The sequence below is a fragment of the Rhinopithecus bieti genome, unplaced genomic scaffold (genome assembly GCF_001698545.2).
Source record: "Rhinopithecus bieti isolate Rb0 unplaced genomic scaffold, ASM169854v2 scaffold_36315, whole genome shotgun sequence".
In the NCBI taxonomy this organism is placed as follows: domain Eukaryota; kingdom Metazoa; phylum Chordata; class Mammalia; order Primates; family Cercopithecidae; genus Rhinopithecus; species Rhinopithecus bieti.
Window position 1 is genome coordinate 732,237 of NW_016815814.1, and position 9,838 is coordinate 742,074.

The window sequence follows — 9,838 nt, forward strand, 5'->3', positions numbered from 1 at the left end:
TCAGGTTTGTCAAAGATCAGATGGTTGTAGATGTGTTGTGTTATTTCTGAGGCCTCTGTTCTGTTCCATTGGTCTGTATATCTGTTTTGGTACCAGTACTGTGCTGTTTTGGTTACTGTAGCCTTGTAGTATAGTTTGAAGGCAGGTAGCGTGATGCCTCCAGCTTTGTTCTTTTTGCTTAGTATTGTCTTGGCTATCCAAAAACCCTCAGTAAAATACTGGCAAACCGAATCCAGCAGCACATCAAAAAGTTTATCTGCCACGATCAAGTCAGCTTCATCCCTGGGATGCAAGGCTGGTTCAACATATGCAAATCAATAAACATAATCCATCACATAAACAGAACCAATGACAAAAACCACATGATTATCTCGATACATTCAGAAAGGGCCTTCGATAAAATTCAACACCCCTTCATGCTAAAAACTCTCAATAAACTAGGTATTGATGGAACGTATCTCAAAATAATAAGAGCTATTTATGACAAACCCACACCCAATATCATACTGAATGTGCAAAAGCTGGAAGCATTTCCTTTGAAAACCGGCACAGGACAAGGATGCCCTCTCTCACCACTCCTATTCAACATAGTATTGGAAGTTCTGGCCAGGGCAATCAGGCAAGAGAAAGAAATAAAGAGTATTCAAATAGGAAGAGAGGAAGTCAAATTGTCTCTGTTTGCAGATGACATGATTGTGTATTTAGAAAACCCCATCGTCTCAGCCCAAAATCTCCTTAAGCTGATAAGCAACTTCAGCAAAGTCTCAGGATATAAAATCAATGTGCAAAAATCACAAGCATTCCTATACATCAATAATAGACAAACAGAAAACCAAATCATGAGTGAACTCCCACTCACAATTGCTACTAAGAGAATAAAATACCTAGAAATACAACTTACAAGGGATGTGAAGGACCTCTTCAAGGAGAACTACAAACCACTGCTCAAGGAAATAAGAGAGGACACAAACAAATGGAAGAACATTCCATGTTCATAGATAGAAATAATCAATATTGTGAAAATGGTCATACTACCGAAAGTAATGTGTAGATTCAATGCTATCCCCATCAAGCTTCCATTGACTTTCTTCACAGAATTAGAAAAAAACTACTTTAAATTTCATATGGAACCAAGCATCATATTTTAAGACTTCAAAGGAGGCACGGCTAAGGACTGGTGCCTGGCCCTCCAAAATACCTTCTAGGGGAAAGACAGTCACTGTTAGAGTTCTCAGCTTAGGCACGAGGGAAAGACATAGTGTCCAATCATAAGTGAGTTTCCAAGGCTGGTTTAGGAAATGGTGTCACAAGGGGCCCGGGGTAATTGCTAGGCTATGCTAAGAAGTGTATGGAGGCTGGGATTCGGGAATGAGGGTATTTTACTCTCAGGAACAGAGAAATGCAGGAGGGCATTTGGTTCATGTGTCCCCAGGACTCTACTGCTGGTGAAATCTAAGGATGAGGTGACTACATGTTCCAGTTTACCTGGACAGTTCAGTTAATGATTTTTGTCCTAGCATAATGTTCACTGTTGCCCCTTTCACTCCCAAAGCATCTCAATTGGACTGTAAGTTATATAGTTACATATACTGCACGTGTCTATTCTCCATTTCTGTACTTATCTAACTGTGGACCAGTAACAAACAAAGTTCAAGGACCGGCACTGGTTTATGGATCAACACTTTGAGTAGCATGGTTTTAGGAGTCAGAAAAAGACTTCTAGTAGGACATCCTTTACTCTAGGGTTTAGTGATTGTTTGCTCAAATAGTCCTGAAGAACTGAATCCAGAGTTCCAGATCTGGCTCCTGTGTGGATAATGTGTAGCTTCTTGTTTTTCCCCAGACACAGATCACACCCCATAGCCAAAATGTGTTCTGTGACACAGGGACATCCAACTAAGAGGCTGTGAACTAAGGGAGAAAGATCTTAAGAATACATGTCTCACTAAGGACAGGGCAAGAACATTTGTACTGCTCTCTCTGACCACTTCAGGAACCCCACTCTGTATTTTATGTCAAGTATAACAAGGACATCTTAGTTCAATTCTTTCTTTCTTGTGGGAGATGAAATCTTGCTCTGTCACCCGGGCTGGGGTGCAGTGGCGCTCTCTGGGTTCACTACAACCTCCGCATCCTGGGTTCAACTGATTCTCCTGCCTCAGCCTCCCGAGTAGGTGGGATTACAGGCACCTGCGATCATGCCTGACTAATTTTTGTATTTTTAGTAGAGACAAGGTTTCACTATGTTGGCCAGGCTGGTCTCGAACGCCTGACCTTAAGCGATCAGCCTGCCTCAGCCTCCCAAAGTGCTGGGATCACAGGCGTGAGCCACCACACCCAGCCTTAGTTCAATTCTTTAATATGCCCATTCCAGTCAACACAACCGGTTTTCAAAATGAAAAGGCTAAGTTCTAATTTAAGAAGCCATCTGACTAGAGGTCCCTAAGCTTCTCCCAACAATCTATTAAAATTCCTTAAAAGAAAAAGATTGACTCATAGCAACACTGCTCGTCTAAGGATGAGTAAACAGAAAAAAAATTACAACTATCTCATAGGTTTATGAGAAGATTCTACAGCATATAACAAGAAAACACAACACTCAAGATGAGGAAGAGGCTGGGCGTGGTAGCTCATGTCTGTAATCCCAGCACTTTGAGAGTCTGAGGCGGGTGGATCACTTGAGGTCAGGAGTTCGAGGCCAGCCTTGCCAACATGGCAAAACCCTGTCTCTACTAAAAATACAGAAAATTAGCTGGGCATGGGCCTGTAGTCCCGGCTTCTTGGCAGGCTGAGGCAGAGAATCTCTTGAACCTGGGAGGCAGAGGTTGCAGTGAGCTGAGATTGCGCCACTGCCCTCTAACCTGGGTGACAGAGTGAGATTTCATCTAAAAAAAAAAAAAATCCACTTTATGTTTGCAATAAAAATTCAATAAAAAGGCCGAGAATACGGTGGCTTATGCCTATAATCCCGGTGCTTTTGGAGGCTGAGACAGGATTGCTTGAATCCAGGAAGCTGAGGCTGGAATGAGCTGAGATCACGCCACTGCACTCTAGCCTGGGCAACAGAGTGAGTGAGACTCTGTCTCCAAAACACAAACAAACAAACAAACAAAAAGACAAATAGATACTTAAAAAGAGATAATATACAGATTGAGGTAAAAAGGGAGAGCTGGCAGTAAGACAAGTAAGAATCAAAAGAAACTAGACCAGGTAATGAACATCTCTAAGAAAACAAAACTACCTCTTGCTGTGTCCCCCAGGGTGGAGTGCAGTGGTGTGATCATAGTTTACCGTAACCTCGAGTTCCTGGGCTCAAGCAATACTCTTGCCTCATTCTCCCAAGTGGGAAGGACTCTAGGCACATGGAACCATGCCTGGCTAACATCGTCATCTCTTTGTTCTTTTCCTCTACTTTCTGAGAGAGCTTCTCAAGTTTGCTGTCCAGGTCACTCAGTTTTTCACTGCTTCTAATGTAGTTTTAAATTCTGGGCTGGGTGTGGTGGCTCATGCCTGTAATCCCAGCACTTTGGGAGGTCAAGGCGGGTGGATCACGAGGTCAGGAGATGGAGACCATTCTGGCTAACATGGTGAAACCCTATCTCTATTAAAAATACAAAAAATTAGCTGGGCGTGGTGACTGGCGCCTGTAGTCCCAGCTACTCAGGAGGCTGAGGCAGGAGAATGGCGTGAACCCAGGAGGTAGAGCTTGCAGTGAGCCGAGATTGTGCCACTGCACTCCAGCCTGTGGCGACAGAGTGGATTCGTCTCAAAAAAAAAAAAAAAAAAAATCAGCCTGGGTGTGGTGGCTGTGCCTGTAATCAGCTACTCAGGGAGGCGAGGCAGGAGAATTGCTGGAACCCGGCAGGCAGAGGCTGCAGTGAGCTGAGATTGTGCACTGCAATCAGCCTGGGCAACAGAGCAAGACTCCATCTCAAAACAAAACTAAACAAACAAAACAAAAAACTTGTCTTTAAAAAAAAAAAAAAAGGGCCCGTGTGGTGACTCATATCTGTAATCCCAGCACTTTGGAAGGCCAAGGTGGGTGGATCACCTGAAAGGTCAGGAGTTCAAGACCAGCTTAGCCAACATGGTGAAACCCCGTCTCTACTAAAAATACAAAAATTCACCAGGTGCTGTGGCGGGCGCCTGTAATCCCTGCTACTCGGGAGGTTGAGGCAGGAGAATCGCTTGAACCTGGGAGGCGGAAGTTGCAGTGAGCCAAGATCGAGCCTCCAGCCTGGGCAACACAGTGAGACTCTGTCTCAAAAAAAAAAAAAGAAAAGAAAATGATAACAGATGAGATCATAGACACAAAGGGTAGAGAATGGAGACTTGACATGTACATGGTTGTTGTTCCAAAGAAGAAGATGAGACCTTCAGGGCATAAACCCATGAAGACAAGAAAACAGTACAGGGGACAATGGCACTAAACTTTTGGAAGAGGGACAGCAAATAAATGAGTGAAAAATGATTTAGCAGATCAGAGGAGGTAGTGTCAAAAGCCAGTAGCAGAGAGAGTTGAGAACAAACCTGATCCATATCACTGAGTCTTCAAAAGGCTCAGGAAGTGGTTGCAAAAAGTACCTTAGAGTTCCTCCTCTGGGGGAACACAGGGCAAGGCTGAGAGACAGAGTTCAGCACTGATGCAGAGGATGAGACCTTCAGGGCGTAAACCCTGGAAGACAAGAAAATAGTACAGGGAACAACAGCACTAAACCTTTGGAAGAGGGACAGCAAATAAATGAGTGAAAAATGATTTAGCTTCTCCCCTGGGTCTCTCCGGAACTGGGTCCTCCAATACAAGTGATCAGTTTTTGCCTCCCATGCAGAACACTGAAAGCATCTTCTCTGGGGAATTCTGACAAGTCCAGGTCTAAGGAAATCAACTTTTGAGGTTCACCCTCTAGTGTCCCTTCTAGTCAATATGTTATACCTAAACACTATTTCCAATCAGCTTTTCAAATCCTCAGTTTTATTTTGTATTTGTTTTGAGACAGGGTCTTGCTCTGCGCCCAGGCTGGAGTCCAGTGGCAGGATCACACCTCACTGCAACCTCCACCTCCCAGGTTCAGGCGATCCTCCCACCTTAGCCTCCCAAGTAGCTGGGACTACAGGCACGCACCACCACACCTGGCTAATTTTTGTGTTTCGTAGAGATGAGGTTTTGCCATGTTGTCCATGCTGGTCTCAAATTCCTGGGCTCAAGCAATCTGCCCACCTCAGCCTTCTAAAGTACTGGGGTTACAGGTGTGATCCCAGCCTGGAATTCCATGCACAGCCTCAAATTCCTGGTTTTAAATATGGATAACCAAGGATTATCAAATGTTAAGGAAAGACTTGAAGATGAAATATAGAGAGTAAACCGATCAAATAAGCAGCACTGAAGGAAACAGAAACCATGTAAGGAGAAAACGTTAAAAAGAAATGTTTAAGGGACAAAAAAGCACTGTTAAAATTTAAAAAATGATAAATATATCAATTATTCAATGGAAGAGTTGGAAGATAAAGGCAAGGAAATATTTCAGGAAGAACAACAAAACAAAAATATTTTTAATAGATGGACAATAGAAAATTCAGGAAGAGAAAACAGAAGAAAATACAGGGTAAAAATCAACAATGAATGAAGCAATTCAAGCAAATGTCCAGAACTGAAGGATGTGCATTTCTAGAAGAATGGTGGGGACAAAGAGAATACCCTACAAGCAGAGCATCAGAGAGAGAGAGAGAGGGAGAGAGACTGATTCACACAGAGAATCAGTTGTCAGACCAGCTTTACACTGCACAAGAACAGCACTGAAACCTAGAAGATGACAGAGCAATTTCTTTATAATTCTAAAAAAAGAAAATTCCACTCTAGAATTGCAAACTAGACAAATAATCAAGTGTCAGAGTAGTAGGAAAACATGTCAGACATGGTAATTTAAAAACATTTACCTTCTGTACACTGTTCTCAACACAGCACTGAAGATGTGCTTCATCAAAATGAGGAGAAACCAAGAAGATACAAGACACGAAAACAGAGGCTCCAGCACAGGAAGAAAGCAAAGAGAATTCCCAAGATGATGGTGAAGGGAAATCATAAGACATCAACTGCATATCAGGCCTGGAGGGCATATCAGACTGAAGCAGGTCAGAAGGCTCCTAGATTCTTATAGAAAGATGAAATTGATAGAATATCTAATGTGAATGAACATCTTGACAGGTGGTGAAGAGTTTGAAAGTAAGTTAGTGAAAGTGTATAGGAAACTAAAGGAATGAAAAAGACAGTTATTAGCTCCAAAATACTATATGAGAAAAGAAAATAAATAGACTTTACTACATAGCTCAGCTGTAAATAGTGTTTACTTATTAACAATGATGTCAGGCTGGGTGCCGTGGCTCACACCTGTAATCGAAGCACTTTGGGAGGCTGAGGTGTGTGAATCACTTTTGATCAGGAATTCGATATCAGTCTGGCCAACATGGTGAAACCCCATCTTTACTAAAAATACAAAAATTAGCTGGGCCTGGTAGCGTGCACCTGTAGCCCCAGCTACTCGGGAGAGTGAGGCAGGAGAAATGCTGGAGCCTGGGAGGCAGAGGCTGCAGTGAGCCAAGATCGTGCCACTGCACTCCAGCCTGGGCAACAGAGCCAGTGGCAAAACAAACAAACAAACAAACAAACAAACACAAAAAAGTCTCAAACGAACAAACCCAAAACAATAAGACAAGCACTGATTATTAATCTAACCTAATAAAAATCTAACCAAAATTATGATATAGGTGTTTTTTTGTTTTGTTTTTTGAGAGACAGGGTCTTGCTTTATTGCTCAGGCAGGAATGGACTGGTGCAATCATCCCCACCGCAGCCTGAAGCTCCTGGGCTCAAGCGATTGGATTCTCTGCCTCTGCCTCCTGACTAGCTAGGACTATGGGAGTATGCCACCATGCCCAGCTTCTTCGCCCTGAGGAGAAGAAACATCTCAATCTGTGAACAGAATTAAAAGAATCTATTGCCTAGACCTATTCTTGTGAAAGTTTTAAATTTTTAGAATAAAAAATCCTACAATAAAATTTATTACAAAGGAACAAAGATAAGTAAGGTTTTAGACTCAACAATAAACATATGTCTTCTTTTATGAAGACACAAAAATTTGAAGGGAAAAATTGTGTCCAAGAATTTTTTACCTAGCCAATGTATCTTCTCTTTTATTGATTTACTTATTTATTTTATGTATACTTTGTTTTATTCATAATTTGTAATATTCTTGGATATCAAAAGTAATTCTAATGATGGCTGAATTTAACAAAAAAATGTTAACCTCATTTAAAAACACATACTGATCCATCTCATTCAATGGTAATAGTCTCATTTAATGATCATTTAAAGGGATGTTAAAAACAAACATGCACTCAATTGTAGTTTTCTTATGAAACTATTTCATTATTGGTGGGTAGCGCATGTATGTATTGTTTAAATAATGTAGAGGTGACTGCACAACTGCGAGATGGGTAACTAGATCGATAACCAGCTCAATGATAAACCAGTTAACAAGTAACTAAGTATTTAAAAGGCGAAAGATTTATATGATCTGAAGAGAAACCAGAGTATTAAATATTTTAAATACAGTTCTTGTTTAGATTATCTTTTGTTTTGATCACCTTCTTGGTCGGGGGAAAAGCCTGCTGGTCACAATGAAACATATTAAGACCAAATATGATATCCATTCCTAAAGGTTTCTTTAAGCTTCCAACTCCAGGACAAGCCCAAGTTAGTAGTGATCCATCAGTAATGCTCTTCCCACCTATCTACCAGGCAGACACTGGAAGCTCCACACCAAGCCTCAGAGTCTGAGTGTAGCCCATTCCAATTAAACTAGCATTGTTGACTTTTGCATTTACCGGTCTTTTGAAAAAGGTTATTGCAAAGGATACAGATGAAAACATGCATGTGTCAAGGCATGGGAAGGGGTGCAGAGCTTCCATGACCTCTCAGGCATGGCACCCTCTAGTAACCTCCATGTCTTCAGCTCTCCAGAAGCTCTTTTCACTTATTATTATTTTTTTATGAGACAGGGTCTCACTCTGTCACCCAGACTGGAGTGCAGTGGTGCTATCATTCTCACTGCGGCCTTGAACTCCTGGGTTCAACTGATCATCCTGCCTAGCCTCCCAAGTAGCTAGGACTACAGGCAGCAGACCACCATGCCTGGCTAACTTATTTTTATTTTTATTTATTATTATTATTATTATTTTTTTGAGACAGAGTCTCGCTCTGTTGCCCAGGCTGGAGTGCAGTGGTGTGATCTTGGTTCACTGCAAACTCTGCCTCCCGGGTTCACACCATTCTCCTGCCTCAGCCTCCCAAGTAGCTGGGACAACAGGTATCCGCCACTACCATGCCTGGCTAATTTTTTTTGTATTTTTAGTAGAGACAGGGTTTCACCGTGTTAGCCAGGGTGGTCTCGATCTCCTGACCTCGTGATCCACCTGCCTCGGCCTCCCAAAGTGCTGGGATTACAGGCGTGACCCACCGTGCCCGGCCCTATTTTTACTTTTTTGTAGTGACAGGGTCTCACTTTGTTGCCCAGGCTGATCTACAACTCCTGGCCTCAAGTGATTCTTCTGCCTCAGCCTCCTAAAGCACTGAGATTATAGTTGTGAGTCACCCACCCAACCCATTTTCACTTTTAAAGACAACAAAAGGACACTCACATACCCTTCTTGAAAAAATTACTTGATGAGATATTCACCTGTCTGAAAGATGACCCAACTCAAAGACCATGGTATAAAAGAACTCTCAGCAGGAACGAAAATAAGGCAAACAAAGAAATGTATTAATATATTTTATGACTGTGGTTTCAAAACAGAATTCATTTCATTATTTGATTTTATTTATTTTTAACAGTCTCACTCCATGGCCTGGGCTGGAGTGCAGTGGTTCTATCTCAGCTCACTGCAACCTCCACCTCCTGGGTTCAAGCGATTCTCTTGCCTTAGCCCTCTGAGTAGCTGGGATTACAAGTGCCCACCACCATGCCCAGCTCATTTTTTGTATTTTTAGTAGAGATAGGGTTTCACCATGTTTGCCAGTCTGGTCTCGAACTCTTGACCTCAAGCGATCCACTCACCTTGGCCTCCCAAAGTGCTCAGATTACAGGCGTGAGTCACCGCACCCAGCCTCAAAACAGAATTCAAATGTGAAAAAATATTAAAAGACAGGCTGGGCATGGTGGCTCATGCTTGTACTCCCAGCACTTTAGGAGGTTGCAGATCACTTGAGCTCAGGAGTCTGAGATCAGCCTGGGCAACATGGTGAAACCTTTCTCTACTAAAAATACAAAAATTAACTAGGCATGGTGGTGCGTGCCTGTAATCCTATCTTCTTGGGGGGTTGAGGCGGGAGGATCTCTTGAGCCTGGAGAAGTTGAGGCTGCAGTGAGCCGTGATCATGCCACTGCACTCCAGCCTTTGTGACAGAATGAGATCCTGTCTCAAAAAAAAAGTTACTGAAAGACAATACATAATTTTATAGTAACAACAGCTAACACTTATTTTATTTATTTTTTAGACAGGGTCTTGCCCTGTCACCTAGGCTGGAGTGCAGTGGCATGGTTCACAGCTCGCTGCAGTGTTGACATCCTGGGCTCAAGCCATCCTCCAACCTCAGTCCTCCAAGCAGCTAGGATTACAGGTTCGTGCCACTATGCCCAGATAATTTTTGTATTTTTTGTATTTTTTGAGATTACAGGTGTGAACCCTGTGCCATGCCACTAACATTTATTTTTAAGTGTTTTATATTACGTTCTGGTCTAAATGCTTTACCTGAAGTACCTCATTTGCTTCTCAGAGCAGCCCA

General features: G+C 42.4%; 1 long non-coding RNA gene across 3 annotated transcripts in view; it reads left to right on the top strand.

The window, feature by feature from the left end:
- LOC108516346 (uncharacterized) overlaps positions 1-9,588 on the top strand; it is a 27,418-nt gene extending 17,830 nt beyond the window's left edge. Inside the window, exon 3 of one of the 3 annotated variants that reach the window (XR_001881778.1) lies at positions 9,551-9,588. This is a non-coding gene — a long non-coding RNA (uncharacterized LOC108516346). Of the gene's footprint in view, positions 1-6,793; positions 7,163-9,550 lie in introns of those variants that run through there. The other 2 variants (XR_001881776.1, XR_001881777.1) reach the window with 2 other exon arrangements.
- The last annotated feature ends 250 nt before the right edge of the window (positions 9,589-9,838 follow it).